The sequence below is a fragment of the Mobula hypostoma genome, chromosome 19 (assembly GCF_963921235.1).
Source record: "Mobula hypostoma chromosome 19, sMobHyp1.1, whole genome shotgun sequence".
Lineage (NCBI taxonomy): Eukaryota > Metazoa > Chordata > Chondrichthyes > Myliobatiformes > Myliobatidae > Mobula > Mobula hypostoma.
In genome coordinates, this window is record NC_086115.1 from 63,198,079 (window position 1) to 63,210,606 (window position 12,528).

Sequence of the window (12,528 nt, forward strand, 5' to 3'; positions counted from 1 at the left end):
AAAACTTGTGCCAACCAACTGGCAGGAGTATTCATGGAATTCTCAGCCTCACTGCTATGGGTGGAAGTTCCCACTTGCTTCAAAAAGGCTACAATTATACCAGTGCCTAAGAAGAATAATGTGAGCTGCCTTGATGACTGTCACTCACTGACATCGACATGATGAAACACTTTGAGAGGTTGGTCATGACTAGACTGAACTCCTGCCTCAGCAAGGACCTGGACTCATTGCAATTTGCCCATCACCACAATAGGTCAACGACAGATGCAATCTCAGTGGCTCTCCACACGGCCTTAGACCACCTGGGCAACACAAACACCTATTCAGGATGCTGCTCATCGAGTACAGCTCAGCATTTAACAGTATCATTCCCACAATCCTGACAGATAAGTTACAGAACCTGGGCCTCTGTACCTCTGTCTGCAATTGGATGCTCTACTTCCTAACCAGAAGACCACAATCTGTGCGGATTGGTGATAAGATCTCCTCCTTGCTGATGATCAACACAGGTGCACCTCAGGTGTGTGTGCTTAGCCCACTGCTCTACTCTCTACATACACATGACTGTGTGGCTAGGCATAGCTCAAATACCATTTATATATCTGCTGATGATACAATCATTGTTGGTAGAATCTTAGATGGAGACAGGAAGGCATACAGGAGCGAGATATACCAACCAGTGGAGTGGTGCACAGCAACATCGATGCAGCTATAAAGAAAGCAAGACAGTGACTATATTTCATGACGAGTTTGAAGAGATTTGGTATGTCAACAAAAACACTCAAAAACTTCTATGGACGTACTGTGGAGAGAATTCTGTCTGGTATTGGGGGGGATGGGGGCTACTGCACAGGACTGAAAGAAGCTGCAGAGGGTTGTAAATTTAGTCAGCTCCATCTAGGGTGCTACTACTATGACGTCGACTCAGGCCTAGGGGTCCAGCGTCAAGCATGATGATGGACTCTCCACTTCTCCCTCTCCCTCATCAGTGTGTTCAGTTCATCTACATTAGCCACACCGCTGTCTTCTAGGAGCGTGTTGACCATAGTCTTGTGAGGGCGCCCAGCATTGATTCTCCCATGCCTGGGCTCCCATATGATGACTAGGCTGGCAGGTAGCTTGAGTGCCCCACTAGTTGCAGTCTTCTCACCTCGATTTTAGTGGTGAGCATCGATCGGTCGTCATCGAGCTCAACGTTCATCATGTGCTGTTGCCAACTCATGTCAAGTGCCATCCGGAGCATTCATGTATAGCAACCATCTAGAGACTTTCGCATAGTCTTGGTGAGTGTCCACATCTTGTATCCGTACGTGAGAATGGACTCTATGACTATGACTCTATATCTTGGGTACTAGCCTACAAAGTACCCAGGACATCTTCAAGGAGCGGTGTCTCAGAAAGGCAGCGTCCATTATTAAGGACCTCCAGCACCCAGGGCATGCCCTTTTCTCACTGTTACCATCAGATAGAGGTACAGAAGCCTGAAGGGACACACTTAGCAATTCAGAAACAGTTCTTCACCTCTGCCATCCGATTCCTAAATGGACATTGTACCTGTGAACACTACCTCACTTTTTTGATATATATTATTTCCGGTTTTGCACAATTTCTTATACTGTAATTGATTTACGTATTTACTTATTTTTTTCTTCTATATTATATATTGCATTGAACTGCTGCTGCTAAGTTAACAAATTTCATGACACATGTCGGAGATAATAAATCTGATTCTGATTCTTGTATTAAACCAACAAATGTACTATTACTCTACAAATACACAGTCAATATAGGACTCTCAAGACCTATAGGAGAATTTTCATTTTGTTTTAAGAAAATACCTTGCCCTTTTATAAATGTGTGCATCTCAAAGAGAAAGATATTGAGAAATGGAATTTTTGCCATTTATATCATATATTCAGTTACATAAACTCACTCTGAGGTTATTTCAGTGCGATAGCATCAACCCGATATTTTTATGTAGCATTCACACATTACGGCCTTCCTGAATCAGTTAGATAACTTGAATATTACGTGAAGATTATTTATTTATTTTATTTAGAAATACACTGAGAAAGCGGCCTTTGAGTCCTTCGAGACGTGCCGCCCAGGAACCCCCCAAAACCCTGAATTAATCCTAACTTAATCACGAGATGATTTACAATGACCAGTTAACCTACCTGCTACATCTTTGGACTGTGGGAGAAAACTGGAGCATCAGGAGAAATCCTGCACATTCCATAGGAAGGACGTATAGAGACTCCCTACAGATAATGTGTGAATTGAATTCTGAATTCAACCCCCCCCCCCAGCTGAAATAGAGTCATGCTACACACCACGTTACCATGGCACCCATAGATAAGATGGCTTTTGAGAAGTTGTCTCTAACTTCTGGTAACTGAATTTAACTGAACATCTAAAGAAACACAAAGTAGGTTTCATCCCTAAAATGCAGGCTCAATTTCAGATCAAAACAACATAATTCTATCAATGAATCATGTAATTAAAATTCATACCTTCATTTCTTAACAGCAGGAGGAGAAGGCACCGCTAATCCTATATAATTCGTTTCTTCAAATATCACACAGTATGTCATATGAAATTCCTTTGCCCACTATTTGAATGCAAGTGCTAGTGTTAACATTGGTCAGAATATTACTAATTTAATGCTTTATAGCATCAAGATTGGAGTTCAATTCCTGCCGCTGTCTGTGCATTCTACCTTTGACTGTACGTGTTTCCTTTGGGTTTTCTGGTGTCCTCTTGCATTCCAAAGATGTATGGCTTAGGGTTGGTAACTTGTTGGCATGCTATGTTGGTGCTGGAAGCTGGGTGACACTTGAGGGGACTGTGTTTGTCATGGACGCAAATGATGCATTTCACTCTACGTTTTTCGTTGTATATAACAAATAAAGCTAATCTTTAATTGTAAATCCTCACTACCATCTTCTTGATAAATATTTATCAAGACAGTTGTATCTTACACATATCACAAATGGAATGCTGTCTGCCATTAGTGCCAAATATATCAAACGTTCCTATTTATCATCAGATCACATAATCATGGTAAAATTGTTTTAAGCACATGTTTTGCTGCTGAAGGATTCCTTCATTTGACGTGAGAGCCAGTTCTATGGACATAACCAATGCCATAATTTCTTATAAACATACTGCCATCACCTTTCTACACAAATGCTCCGCATCATTTTTGGTGATGGTAAGCCTCTGTCAGAACACCCAAGATTCAAGAATCCAGCTTGTTTAATGTAATTTCCTGCACACAAGTGCAAGGAGAGCAAAATAATTGTTAGTCTGGATCTGATGCAGCACAAAATAAAAACACAAAAGATAAAGAGCACAATAATAATAATAATAAAAAAGCTAATAAATATAAATACATATGATAGCTTATATACATACTGTGGATTGATTGTATGTTCATAAAGTGACACTAGGCTGTATATAAGGCAACTGTTGGGAAATAATCAAGTATCGGGTGAAGGTGTTGATCAGCCTTATTGCTTGGGGAAAGTAACTATCTTTTAGTTAGCAATTTTCCAAGTTACTTGGTGAGTAACTGCAGTGCATTTGTAGGCAGCTGGGATGTGCTGCACTGCTTCAGTGCATTGTTCAGCACACACTCGTACAGCTTGGAGTAAAATAGTCAGCCACATCCAGTTGCGACAGCTTCTTCTACTCTGTGTCTTTGGCTGGGTTAGCAATGTTTCAGCAGCAGTATATATCCCTTTGAGTGAAGCAACTGTTCAGGAGATACCTTGACTGCATTCTTTTCCAGACTTACTGAACAGGCTCAACACCTACACGCACTAGCTTGATGACCATTTCCCCTGTATGCAGCCACTTCAAGACTGATGTTGGTGGGGGCTGAGACCCGGTCTGTGCAAAGCACATCCCACCACTAGCCGAGGAAGCTCTTTTGTACTTCAGAGTTCTGGTGATGAGGCTCTCTTCCAAGTAACTATGACAATTCATTCAAGGATTCATCTAACTACATCTATTGTCTCCTTCACCCACAGGGGCTCCACCATTCCTTTGCAAACTACTGCTTAATTGATTCTTGGTTAACTATGTTTTTCCACAGAAGATTTTCTAAAAAGGACAGGCAGTGTGGGTTGTCAACTAAATGGAATGAAACATGTCAAAAAGGCCTGGCCTATGTTTCACAACATGAGATACAAGCAGAACCTCAACACATTGTGACACTCGGTGTTTGCATCCCCAAGTTCAAGGTACAGGCTGTTGTAGCCATAGACAATGATGGTCATCAAGATGCGAGTTACACTGGCTATGTTCTCTCCTTACTTTGAACACCTGAACATTAAGTCTCTAATAACATGATGTATTTTATAACATGATGACCCATCTGCACATTCTGATACCCCAGATACAAACAGGAATTGATCTGGGATTTGTTTTCACTTTTCACTCCAATAGCAGCACCGGGTCTCTTGAGTAAATGGCATTGACCTTACCACATTCATCCAAAAACACCATTTTCTTGAAACCCCATCTAATGCAAGAGTTCATGCACTCTAACCTCGCGTGATCCTTGTTGTAGACTTTGCTTAACTTGCGGCTAGTTCTCCTTATCTTCTGTAATGAAGCCCAGAGACAGTCCTGACAACATTTCCATGCTAAGCAACAGAAAACAGAAATATTGTGAAAGCACTTCCATACTTATGGCACCCTATCAGACATCCTAAAGATAAATTCTGTCCATCACCAGTATACAGAGTGCACCATCTACAAAATGCAATGTAGTTATTCAATCAGACTACTCTGCAACCACTTTTCTAATCCACTACTTGTTCCACCAAGGATTGGTACATGGGAGCACCTCTTCCTCCAGGTTCTCCTCCAACTTGCAGACTATGCTGATTTGGAAGCAATATCACCTATCCTTAAGCATCGCTAGATCTAAGCCCCAGAATTCCCTACTAGACAGCACTGCATGAATGCATTCATTAGAAGGACTGCAGCCGTTCATGAAGATGGTTCACCACCACCTTCCCAAGAGTAATTCAGGAGGGACGGTAAATGCTAGTGATGAATAAATATCTCCCAGAACATTAGCTGGATCACCAGAAAGTATGAATGGAGGTGGGGATCCATGAGACTACCACTTTTAAAATCTCTTCAACAATTTGTACTGCCATAAGTTTGTCTGCAGGCTAAGGAACTATGTTTTAGAAATGCAATAACATAATTGTGCAAACACAGGATTATTATTGTCCCAATTAAGTCCTTCCAATGTTTATCATGGGGATGTCCTTCACACAGCTGAACCAATGAGATACCCTCAGAACCAACATGGGCTTCTGCTACAGCACGAGGGTAGATGTAGAAAACACAAAACATATTGCAGCTTCTACCCACACACATTCATAAACACGAGAGATTCTAGCATGTTGGAAATCCAGAGCAACACACACAAAATGCTGGAGGAATTCAGCAGGTGATGCAGTATCTATGGAGGGTAATAAACAGTCAACATTTTGGCCTGAGATCCTTTGTCAGGACTGGAAAAGAAGGGAGAAGATGCCAAAATAAAAAGGTGGGGGAAAGGGAAGGAGGACAAGCTTAAAGTGGTAGTTAGAGCCAGCTGGGTGGAGGAGGGGATGATGTAAGAAGCTGGGAGGTGATAGGTGGAAATGGCAAAGAGCTGGAGAAGAAGGAATCTGATAGGAAAGGAGAATGGACCATGGGAGTAAGGGAAGGAGGAGGGGCACCAGGAGGTGATGGGCAGAAGAGGAGAAGAGCTATGAAGCAGGAGTGGGGAATTGAAGAAGAAGGAGGGGAGATGGGAAAACATTACCAGAAGCTGGAGAAATCAATGTTCATGCCATCAGGCTGGAGACTACCTGTCCTAAATGATTCCACATTCAAGTTTTTACACAATCCTGAGCACAAATATCTAGGCCGCTACTCCAATGAGTACCAGTGGAGTGTTGATTATTTGAAGGAATTTGCTGTGCTGTGTTGGTGTGACATGCAACAAAAAAACCAAACTTATTATAAACCTATTGGAGGTTTGTGAAATGTAAGCAATGATAGTGGCAACACAAATGGAAAGGGTGGTAAAGGCGACATACAACATAATTGTGCATTGACTATAAAGTAGGCAAGTTATATTGCAAATGTACAAAACTTTGGTTAGACTGCCTTTTTAGTATTTATGTGCAGTTCTGGCTACTCTGCCGCAGTAAAGATGCAAAGGCTTTGAAGAGGATGTAAAAGAGATTCACCAGGATTTGTCTGAATTAGAAAATATTAGCTAAAAGGAGATGTTCAAAATTCAAAGTAAATTTTCTTTTCAAATCTTTTTATTGTTATATTATACAAAATAACATGAGTACTTTGAAGTAACAACACTTACAATGTCTCAAAAAAGACATTATCTTAAAGATTGAAAAAAAATTTCTGATAACAAAAAAAACCTGCTAAGCAGAAAAGTGAGGGAAAAAAAAGAACCCATTAGGTGTACAACCCCGGAGCCATGTGTCATACAAAAAGCTTCTAAAAATAAACATCAAACTGCCAGCAAGAAAAGAAAATATACCAAAAAAATTACAATTTGATCGTGGAAAAAATCTATCAATTAACTCAAATGATAATAACGAGCAAATGAGCCCCATCTTTTCTCAAAATCAAATAAAGTTTCAAAGGTTCGACTTCTAATTTTCTCCAAGCTAAGACATAGCATCACTTGAGAGAACCATTGTGACAAAGTAGGAGCTGATATATCCTTCCACTTCAACAAAATGGCCCTCCTAGCTATCAATGTAACAAATGCAATAACATGTTGGTCAGACGCAGAAATACCATGAATATTTTGAGGAATTATTCCAAAAAGCACAGTTAGTTTATTAGGTTGTAGATTAATTTTAAGTGCTTTAGAAATTGTTGAAAAAACCGACTTCCAGAACTGTTCCAATATAGGACAAGACCAAAACATATGTGTCAGTGTAGCTATCTCAGTTTTACATCTATAACAATGACTATCAACATTAGAAAAGATTTTAGAAAGTCTCTCCTTTGTCAAATGATAACAATGTACAATTTTAAATTTAATCAATGAATGGCTAGCACAAATTGAAGAAGAGTTAACCAACTTCAAAATCCACATCCACGTCATAAAAGTCAAATTGAGTTCCTTTTCCCAATCTTGTTTAATCTTAGATAAACAACGCTTATCCCATTGTAATAATAAATTATAAATTCTTCCAATAGAACCCTTGATCGAAGGATTCGTACTCATAATAGTATCTAACAGGTCAAACTCCAATATGTAAGGAAAACTACTTAAGTATTTTTGGAAAAAATGTCTAACTTGAAGGTATTGTAGAAAGTGTGAGTATGAAAGAGAATATTTATCAAGTAATTGTTCAAAAGACATCAATCTATCTTCTTTAAATAAATCCAAAAAAGAATTAATACCTTTATTTTTCCAAAGTCAAAAAATTGGATCACTCAAAGAAGGCTTAAAAAAGTAATTTTGATAAATTAAACTACAAAGTTTAAATTTTTTTTAAACTTTTTAAAATTTTTAAAAGTAAATTTATTATCAAAGTACATATACTGTATGTCACCATATGAACCCTGAGATTCTTTTTCTTGTGGGCATACTCATAAATCATATGATAATAACCATAACAGAATCAATGAAAGACTGCATCAAATCAGGCATTCAACTAGTATACAAAAGACGACAAATAGTGCAAATACAAGAAGAAAGAAATAATAATAATAAATAAATAAATAAGCAATAAATATGGAGAACATAAGCTGAAGAGTCCTTGAAAATGAGTCCATATGTTGTGGGAACAGTTCTGTGACGGGGTAAGTGAAGTTGAGTGAAGTTATTCCCTTTGGTTCAACAGCCTGATGATTGAGGGGTAATAACTGTTCCTGAACCTGGTGCTGTGGGTCCTGAGGTTCCTGTGCCTTCTTCCTGAAAACAGCAGCAAGAAAGGAGTGTGTCCTGAGTGGTGGGGGATCCCTGCTTTCCTGCGACAGTGTTTCATGTAGATATGCTCAATGATAAGGAGGGTTTTAACCGAGATTGACTGGGCTATATCCATTACTTTTCGTAGGCTTTTCCATTCAAGGACACTGATGTTTCCTTACCAATAGGATAAAGTTGGATTGCTTTCTCTGGGCATTTGAAGGCTGGTGGGGTGGGGTGGGGGTAGGAATGACCTGATAGAAGTATATAAAATCAATGGAAGTATAAATCAGGTTGATAGAGTCGTTTTCCTGGGATGGAAATATCAAATTTTACTGGTATAATTTTGAGAGGGATAAGCTTAAAGAAGATTTGTGAGGCATTTATATGCCTTTTATATTGAGAGTAGTAGATGGTTGGAATGCACTACAAGAGAATGTGATGGAAGCAGATACAACAACTACATATTTAGTCCAGCACATGAACATGCATTGAAGGGACTTTGATCATATTCAGGCAGATGGGATTAATAGGCACAAAGAATTTGTGCTGAGTGAACTGTTGCAGTGCTGTACTACTCTGCGTTCTGTGTCTCCTACCTAAAACTGTCTTCATTACCACTATCTGGCATTTTCTACCCCTGTATCCACTACTCCATGAATCCCACGGGTCTTAATATTTGCTAATGTCGATCACTGGCTTTTCCAAACATCTTTTGAAAGTCTTGTGCATTATATGATCTGTCCTATCCTAATCAATCCTCTTAATTACTTCATTTATGAATTTAGTCAAATTAATCAAAGGGAAAATATGTTTTATATGGTCCTACTAAGGAAGTAAATGTGAACCGGGAGAAGTTCAATAACTTCAATAAGTATAACTTGGTGAAATAGTAACGTCAGATTATGATATTGTACTGCTTCTCTAAAGCCATGGCAGTAGATGAAGCTTTACCTTTCATTTACTCCAATGTTATAACATTTTGGAGGGAGACTTGGTGAATGTTTTAGGATGTGTAACTACAACAATGTTTTCATTACCAGCCTCCATAAATGAGTCGAATCTTAAGAGCACCACTGAAAATTTTAAATTGTGCTTTAAACACCCAGCAGGAGTAGCAACATCTGTGAGAAAGGGTGGAAAGGTTATTATTTCAAGGTCTCCCATCAGAACTGCATAGGAGATGACAATAGAACATTTGGTTTCTTTGCTATCTGCTTTCTTACCTTGTAAACTTGGAAAGCACCTGGGGTATTTTGAGCAGTGTTAGACCCCTTATCAAAAATGATGTGCTGGCATTGTAGAGGGTCCAGAGAAGATTAATGAGAATTATTCCAGGAATGAAAGGGTTAACGCGTGAGGAAAGTTTGATGGCTTTGGGACTGTACTTTCTGGAGTTAAGAAGAATGAAAGGTGGGGGTGAGGAACTCCTTGAAACCTATCGAACATTGACTGGCCTAGATAGGGTGGCTGTGGAGAGGATGTTTCCCAAGGTTCAAAGTTCGAAGTAAATTTATGATCAAAGTTCCATATACAACCCTGAGATTCATTTTCTTGTGGGCATACTCAATAAAAACCATAATAGAATCAATGAAAGACCACACCATCTTGAGCAGTCAACCAATTTGCAAAAGATAACAAACCGTACAAACACAGAAAGAAAAAATAACAATAAATGAATAAACAATAAACATCGAGAACATGTGATGATCAGTTCTTGAAATTGAGTCCATTGGTTGTGGGAGCATTTCAATTATGAGGCAAGTGAAGTTGAGTGAAGTTACCCTTTGGTTCAAGAGCCAGATGTTAACTGTAGTAACTGATGGATGCTGCTTTCCTGCAACAATATTTCATGTCAATGTGCTCAGTGGTGGGGAGGTCTTTATCCATAATGGACTGGGTCATATCCATTACTTTTTGTCAGAATTTCTATTCAGGAGCATTGGTGTTTCCATACCAGGCTGTGATGCAGCCAGTCAATATACTCAACCCCCACACATCTATAGAAGTTTTTCAAAGTGTTAGATGTCATGCCAATACTTTGAAAGCTCCTAAGGTAATTTAGGAACTGCCATGCTTTTTTTGTAATTGCACTTAAGTGCTTGTTGGGTCAAGGATAAGTCATCAGAAATAATAACACTAAAGAATTTAATGTTGATGACCCTCTCCACCTCTGATCCTCCGATAGGGACTAACTCATAGACTACTGGCTTCCTTCTTCTGAGGTCAATAATAATCTCCTAAAATATTTCCTAATGTTGATAATCAGTGTGATAGATGTAAAACTGAGACAGCTATATTGACACATACGTTTTGGTCATGTTCTGTATTGAAACAGTTTTGGAAATCTACTTTTTCTACAATTTCTAAAGCTTTAAAATTAATTTACAACCTAATAAATTGACAGTTTTGTTCGGCATTATCCTTCAATATATTCACGGTATTTATATATCAGACCAACATGTAATTGCATTTGTCACACTATTGGCTGGAAGGGCTATTTTATTGAAATAGAAAGATGCCTCTGCTCCCACTTTGATACAATGGTTCTCTCAGGTGATGTTATGCCTTAGTTTGGAGAAAATCAGAAGTCGAACTTTTGATCTTCGATTTGACTTTGAGAAAAGGTGGGGTTCTTTTGCCTGCTATTGTCATTTGATTTGAGTTAATTAAGATGGTTCCCTTCTGATTCTTGTGTAAATGGATTTGGTTGGCGGATTGATGTTTTTCTTTTATGGAAGCTTGTATGGCGTATAGCTCCGGGGTTGTGCTCCCAATGGGTTTTTTTGTTTTAGTTAGTAGGGGTTCTTTTTCCTTCTTTCTTTTTTCCAAAAAAAAATTGTTTTAATATTGTGATTTTTCTTATTATTACTGATATATTGTTTAGCTTTGTTAATCAGTCATTTGATAATTTAATTCTTGTTGTACATATTGATATGTTGACTTGATTACTTTAATGTATTTTTTGTTGATTTCAATAATAATTAATAAAAAGATTTACAAATGGAAGTGAATCTCCTTTGTCTTGATGGCATTGAGTAAATCCAGGTTTCAGTCAGTGGTCCACTCAGCAGAGAAGATCATCGGCTGTCAGTTACCAACATTAAAAGACCTAGTCATCACCAGAGAGCTGAAAAGAATTATTGCTGACTCCACCCTCGCTAGCAAATTCAAATTCATCAAATTGCCATCAGGGAGATACTACAAGTCCATCAGCACCAGGACTACACATCATTTCCAAAGCTTCTTTCCTGTAGCTGTCCAGCTTCTCAACACAACTTGCATAGCTCTAATATAACTGTCTCTGCAGAACATCCATTAAATGGTCTTTCCTGTTTTTCTTGTTCTGGTGTTAATTATTGAGTCTGTTCATATGTTCACTCATATTTGATATTTGCGTAGGTGACCATTCTGCTAATTGTTGAATGCTCGTGGCTGTTTGCACTATTGTCTTGTAAATTGTTGTTTGCTATTGTGTTGTCTGTTGTGGTATTGGCCTGCGCCGCTGAACCACAATCAATTCTGCTGTTTCACATACTGGCAATAAAGTCCTTCTGATCGCAATTCTGATGACGGAAAGGCAGTGCAGACTCGATGGGCTGAATGGACTAATTATGTTCCTGCTGTATGTCTTATGGTCTCATGATATAAGATATTTTACCAAATCAATTTATACTGATGACTAAATGGGGCACAACATTGAATTGACAAATGACCTTGACAAACTTCTATAGATGTGTGGTGGTGAGTATGTTGACTGTTTGCATCACAGCCTGATATGGAAACGGTTATGTCCTTGAACAGAAAATACTGGTCCTTCGTGGGTAAAGCCCTCCCCACCCGTGAGGAAATGCTGCCATGGGAAAGCAGCATTCATCATTTGGGACCCAGGTCATGCTTTCCTGTCGCTGCTGCCGTCAGGAAGAAGGTACAGGAGCCTCAGAACTCACAGCACCAGGTTCAAGAACAGTTATTACCCCTCAACCAGCAGGTTCTTGAACCAGAGGGGGTATCTCCACTTAACTTCACTCGCCCATCAGTGAACTCTCACAATCTATGGACTCACTTTCAAGGTCTCTTCATCTCATTTTCTCAATATTTATTTATTATTATTTTGTTCCTTTTGTATTAGTTTGTTGTTTTTTACACACAGGTTGAATAAAAGACAAATCATCTTTCATTGGTTCTATTATAGTTGTTATTCTATTATGGATTTATAGAGTATGGCCACAAGAAAATGAATCTCAAGGTTGTGAACAATGTGTGTGTGTATATATTGATAATAAAATACTTTGAACTTTGAATTGTCCAAAATACATTATTGATATTTGTGTGCAAAATAACTTCAAATAGTTGAGCTGTTTAGCTGCTTTGGCCAAAGCAGCAAAAGATCTCAAAGCAAAATGTAGAGTTAATCACTATTTCTAGATGGACAATCATAATTTGCCTACCAGTCTAAAGGATTTCATTTCTTTCATACAGATCAAAACTTTGAGAATGAGGCTATTTCATGGTGAATTTTCTTTCATCACATCATACCATAGCAAAATTTCATGCTCTGGAAC

At 38.6% G+C, this 12,528-nt stretch overlaps 1 protein-coding gene across 1 annotated transcript in view; it reads left to right on the top strand.

Moving 5' to 3' along the window:
* kcnk18 (potassium channel, subfamily K, member 18) overlaps window positions 1–12,528 on the top strand; it is a 58,630-nt gene that overhangs the window by 17,287 nt on the left and 28,815 nt on the right. The gene's annotated exons all lie outside the window — the stretch shown is intronic.